This window comes from Schistocerca nitens, chromosome 4 (assembly GCF_023898315.1).
Source record: "Schistocerca nitens isolate TAMUIC-IGC-003100 chromosome 4, iqSchNite1.1, whole genome shotgun sequence".
Classification (NCBI taxonomy): Eukaryota; Metazoa; Arthropoda; class Insecta; order Orthoptera; family Acrididae; genus Schistocerca; species Schistocerca nitens.
The window spans coordinates 116,788,337-116,794,996 of NC_064617.1; positions in this window are offsets into that span (position 1 = coordinate 116,788,337).

Sequence of the window (6,660 nt, forward strand, 5' to 3'; positions counted from 1 at the left end):
GATAAACGCTTTTGCACCGGCTGGAGTGGCCGAGCGGTTCTAGACGCTACAGTCTAGAGTCGCGCGACCGCTACGGTAGCAGGTTCGTATCCTGCCTCGGGCATGGATGTGTGTGATGTCCTTGGTTAGTTAGGTTTAAGTACACTCCTGGAAATGGAAAAAAGAACACATTGACACCGGTGTGTCAGACCCACCATACTTGCTCCGGACACTGCGAGAGGGCTGTACAAGCAATGATCACACGCACGGCACAGCGGACGCACCAGGAACCGCGGTGTTGGCCGTCGAATGGCGCTAGCTGCGCAGCATTTGTGCACCGCCGCCGTCAGTGTCAGCCAGTTTGCCGTGGCATACGGAGCTCCATCGCAGTCTTTAACACTGGTAGCATGCCGCGACAGCGTGGACGTGAACCGTATGTGCAGTTGACGGACTTTGAGCGAGGGCGTATAGTGGGCATGCGGGAGGCCGGGTGGACGTACCGCCGAATTGTGCAACACGTGGGGCGTGAGGTCTCCACAGTACATCGATGTTGTCGCCAGTGGTCGGCGGAAGGTGCACGTGCCTGTCGACCTGGGACCGGACCGCAGCGACGCACGGATGCAAGCCAAGACCCTAGGATTCTACGCAGTGCCGTAGGGGACCGCACCGCCACTTCCCAGCAAATTAGGGACACCGTTGCTCCTGGGGTATCGGCGAGGACCATTCGCAACCGTCTCCATGAAGCTGGGCTACGGTCCCGCACACCTTTAGGCCGTCTTCCGCTCACGCCCCAACATCGTGCAGCCCGCCTCCAGTGGTGTCGCGACAGGCGTGAATGGAGGGACGAATGGAGACGTGTCGTCTTCAGCGATGAGAGTCGCTTCTGCCTTGGTGCCAATGATGGTCGTATGCGTGTTTGGCGCCGTGCAGGTGAGCGCCACAATCAGGACTGCATACGACCGAGGCACACAGGGCCAACACCCGGCATCATGGTGTGGGGAGCGATCTCCTACACTGGCCGTACACCACTGGTGATCGTCGAGGGGACACTGAATAGTGCACGGTACATCCAAACCGTCATCGAACCCATCGTTCTACAATTCCTAGACCGGCAAGGGAACTTGCTGTTCCAACAGGACAATGCACGTCCGCATGTATCCCGTGCCACCCAACGTGCTCTAGAAGGTGTAAGTCAACTACCCTGGCCAGCAAGATCTCCGGATCTGTCCCCCATTGAGTATGTTTGGGACTGGATGAAGCGTCGTCTCACGCGGTCTGCACGTCCAGCACGAAAGCTGGTCCAACTGAGGCGCCAGGTGGAAATGGCATGGCAAACCGTTCCACAGGACTACATCCAGCATCTCTACGATCGTCTCCATGGGAGAATAGCAGCCTGCATTGCTGCGAAAGGTGGATATACACTGTACTAGTGCCGACATTGTGCATGCTCTGTTGCCTGTGTCTATGTGCCTGTGGTTCTGCCAGTGTGATCATGTGATGTATCTAACCCCAGGAATGTGTCAATAAAGTTTCCCCTTCCTGGGACAATGAATTCACGGTGTTCTTATTTCAATTTCCAGGAGTGTAGTTCTAAGTTCTAGGGGACTGATGACCTCAGAAGTTTGTCCCATAGTGCTCAGAGCCTTTTTACATCCTTTTACCAAACTAATACTTTTCGTATGGAGTGTTTATTGCAATAGTTACGCTTGCCGTTTTCAAACGGTCACCTTTATAATATATACACTCCTGGAAATTGAAATAAGAACACCGTGAATTCATTGTCCCAGGAAGGGGAAACTTTATTGACACATTCCTGGGGTCAGATACATCACATGATCACACTGACAGAACCACAGGCACATAGACACAGGCAACAGAGCATGCACAATGTCGGCACTAGTACAGTGTATATCCACCTTTCGCAGCAATGCAGGCTGCTATTCTCCCATGGAGACGATCGTAGAGATGCTGGATGTAGTCCTGTGGAACGGCTTGCCATGCCATTTCCACCTGGCGCCTCAGTTGGACCAGCGTTCGTGCTGGACGTGCAGACCGCGTGAGACGACGCTTCATCCAGTCCCAAACATGCTCAATGGGGGACAGATCCGGAGATCTTGCTGGCCAGGATAGTTGACTTACACCTTCTAGAGCACGTTGGGTGGCACGGGATACATGCGGACGTGCATTGTCCTGTTGGAACAGCAAGTTCCCTTGCCGGTCTAGGAATGGTAGAACGATGGGTTCGATGACGGTTTGGATGTACCGTGCACTATTCAGTGTCCCCTCGACGATCACCAGTGGTGTACGGCCAGTGTAGGAGATCGCTCCCCACACCATGATGCCGGGTGTTGGCCCTGTGTGCCTCGGTCGTATGCAGTCCTGATTGTGGCGCTCACCTGCACGGCGCCAAACACGCATACGACCATCATTGGCACCAAGGCAGAAGCGACTCTCATCGCTGCAGACGACACGTCTCCATTCGTCCCTCCATTCACGCCTGTCGCGACACCACTGGAGGCGGGCTGCACGATGTTGGGGCGTGAGCGGAAGACGGCCTAAAGGTGTGCGGGACCGTAGCCCAGCTTCATGGAGACGGTTGCGAATGGTCCTCGCCGATACCCCAGGAGCAACAGTGTCCCTAATTTGCTGGGAAGTGGCGGTGCGGTCCCCTACGGCACTGCGTAGGATCCTACGGTCTTGGCGTGCATCCGTGCGTCGCTGCGGTCCGGTCCCAGGTCGACGGGCGCGTGCACCTTTCGCCGACCACTGGCGACAACATCGATGTACTGTGGAGACCTCACGCCCCACGTGTTGAGCAATTCGGCGGTACGTCCACCCGGCCTCCCGCATGCCCACTATACGCCCTCGCTCAAAGTCCGTCAACTGCACATACGGTTCACGTCCACGCTGTCGCGGCATGCTACCAGTGTTAAAGACTGCGATGGAGCTCCGTATGCCACGGCAAACTGGCTGACACTGACGGCGGCGGTGCACAAATGCTGCGCAGCTAGCGCCATTCGACGGCCAACACCGCGGTTCCTGGTGTGTCCGCTGTGCCGTGCGTGTGATCATTGCTTGTACAGCCCTCTCGCAGTGTCCGGAGCAAGTATGGTGGGTCTGACACACCGGTGTCAATGTGTTCTTTTTTCCATTTCCAGGAGTGTATGTTTTCGAAGGACAGCACAAGGGAAAGATTTTGGGCCGAATCATTACATAATTAATACAGAACCAACAAAATGTGGCAGAATATGTTTAGAGCATCGACCTATGATGCCGTGTGTTCTCATCAGACGGCGCTGTGCCTTGCATTTTCTCTTCGACTCCGTCATGCATGCAAAATGTGAGCTGCGTTGGATCTTTTATAAATCGTTGTTATGTCCCCGTGTGTAAGATTTCTTTATTTGACAGAATTTGGTGTTACAGGTTTTTTTCATGTACAGTTGGCACCCGGTGTCGCCGGAGCTGTCCATGCCGTGTATAGTTTTACTTCAGCGTTTACGTTTGTGATAACCTAAAGAATGAATTTTATGACTAGAAAAAAAGTCATTAATTTATTGTTATCAACGCATTACTTCTTTTTGGGGTGCCTGTGTGAGTTGCGCTTTTTGAGCTTAATAGTCTGCAGATGAACTGTTCAGCCCAGGACTTTCATTCTGAAAATTATTCAATAAACAGTCCAACACGGTACATTGAGATGCTTTTCTTTTAGCAGTAAACGCTACCAACATTGCACCATGCTTGTTTAATATAAACATGTATAACTGTAACACTTGCCCTTATTTAATTAAGAATGAAAGGGAGAAAAAACACATATCAATATAAGATATCCATTTTATGACATAAATCTTAGTCTTGGTTTTACCAGGAGCTTCAGCAATATATCTGCTAGCTGCTCTTCATTCGAAATACGCCAGATGGCTAACTGCCCTGTAATCTGTGCGTCTCGTTGTTGCCTTATTATTAACTTTAAGGACTGGAACTTCCATGTGCTTTCTCATTCCTCTAACAAGTCTGCATGTAGTAGTAGTAGTAGTAGTAGTTTATTCATCCAGAGACAATTTACATTGCATGGATTTTGTCAAAAAATACATAGTGTATATATACACACATATAGGGTGAACAATACTATACAAAATACAGATGTGCATAGTAGACTACATAACATCAGACCACATTGAAATAGCATGTACAACTTTGATTATTTACATTGATATATGAGAAAGACTTTTTACATGGAATACACAGTTGATATTTACATATAACATATACAATTCTAGCACTTTTGTACATATTATTTATTTAGATCACAGCAACAGATAAAAATTACTATTGGCACAGAGTAAATAAATATAATTGTTTAGTATGAAGCTATTCCAGGTATTCTTTTACACTATAATAGCAGTTGGTCATTAAAAATTTGAATGCTGCTTCTTAAAATGAAGACAAATTTTTTATTTCTTTTATCTTTACCGGTAGTTTGTTATACAATCTGCTTCCTTGTATGTTTGTTTGTTTCTGCGCCAAAGCCTTGTTAACTCTTTTTATATGAATGTCATTGCACTTTCTTGTGTTGTAAGTATTTAGTTCCGAGTTGGATTGGAAATTGTTAATATTTCGTTTTACATTAATTACGCTTTTCTGTATATAGAGGCACGGTAGGGGTAGAATATTCAGCTGTTTAAATAATTGCTTTGAAGGAGTTAGCCTTGAACTGTTGGTAATTATTCTAACTGCTAGTTTTTGTAGAGTGAAAATGGTTTTGAGATTTTTCTTACTATGACCCCAGGAGATGAGGCCATAGGTAATAGCAGAATGTATATAAGCAAAGTAAACAGCTCTGCTACATTCCCTACTACATACAAAGCTAATAATGTGTAAAGCAAAGCAAGCAGAGCTTAACTTATGCGAGAGATACAGGACATGGAATTTCCAGTCTAAATTTTCATCTATATGTACACCTAAGAATTTTGTGGTAGCAACTCTCACAATTTCTTTATTTTGTATTCTGAGATCTAGATCAGTGTGTCACTTTGCTTTCCTGTAATGGATATAATTAGTTTTAGAGATATTTATGGTTAATTTGTTCACTTCAAACCAATTTTGCAAATATTCTATAACTCTGGTTGCAGATGTTGGCAATACCCGGTTTATGTCAGTTACTACAATGTTTGTGTCATCCACAAACAGGGTTATATGAGTACCATTTACTGGAATCTTGATATCATTTATGTAAAGAAGAAATAGGAGAGGTCCTAGAACACTCCCCTGCGGTACCCCTATTGGCACAGTCTGAATATCCGATCTGTAAACAATACTTTGGTTTTTACTGTTTGTTGTTGCAATTTCTACTACCTGTTTCCTATTATGGAGATATGACTGAAACCAATTTTTAGCTACTCCTCGTATACCGACATATTCTAATTTGTCTAGCAGGATATCATGTTGGACAGTATCGAATGCCTTTGAGAGGTCCAAATTTATTCCTATTGTACTGTTGTTCTTATCTAGCCTCGTTACAATATTTTCAATGAATTGGGTGATGGCTGACTCTGTACTCATTCCTTTGCGAAAGCCGTGTTGGTTTACAGACAATAGATTGAATTTCTCGAGGTAATTTGTATATCTGTTTTTCATGACTGTCTCTATTACTTTTGAAAATACCGATAATAAAGCTATTGGTCTATAGTTTCCCACTTCATGTATATTGCCCTTTTTATACAATGGTTTTACTTTTGCATTTTTTAATCGTTGTGGAAAGACAACTTCTGAAAATGATATGTTTATGATGTGTGAGAGTGGGTCTGATATGACACTAGAACATCTCATCATGACTGAGCAAGGTATCTCGTCAATCCCTGAGGACATTTTATTCTTCATTGTTTTTATTATTTGATTAACTTCCAATTTGGTTGTCGGAGGTAGCAATAATGAATTAACACTTTGTTCTTCTGGGATTGATGTTATACTAATCTTAGAACAATTTTTATGCAGATTGATTGGACTATTTATGAAGTAGTCATTAATGTAATTTGCTAAAGTACGTTTTCTGACTAGCACACCTTGATCATTTTTAAAACAAAGTCATCTGGATTTCTAACATTTTTGCTTGGGCCTATTTCTTTTTTTACTACATTCCATATAGCTTTTGATGTGTTTGCTGACCCAGCAATTACACTGTCATTGTGCATTGTCTTGGCTTTTTTGATCACGTTCCTGTAAATTTTCTTGTATGTCTTAACATAATCTGTGAAGAGTTCATCTTTGTTATCTTTTTTGAGTTGACTGATATGTTTTAGTGTTTGACTAGATACTCTAATAGCAGGTGTTATGCACTGGCTTGTGTTCCTAGGCATGACATTGATCTTTGTGAGCTTTTTTGGGAAACACATCTCAAATAGGGACATGAATGTACTAGAAAAAGCATTGAAAGATTCCTTGATTGTTGTTTGTGCAAAGACATCTTCCCAGGTTTCATTAGCTAACAACTGGATGAAAGTATTTACTTTTTCTGTATAGAAGTGCCTTTTGTATCCCCACTTATAATTTACTGCCTTGGGGATAGAGTAATTTATGTATGTCAATAGTGTATTGTGATCCGAAAGACCTAAGTTTACGTTTAGTGGCTCAGTGATACCATTCTCCATATTTGAGAAAATATTGTCTAAAAGAGAAGATGACAGT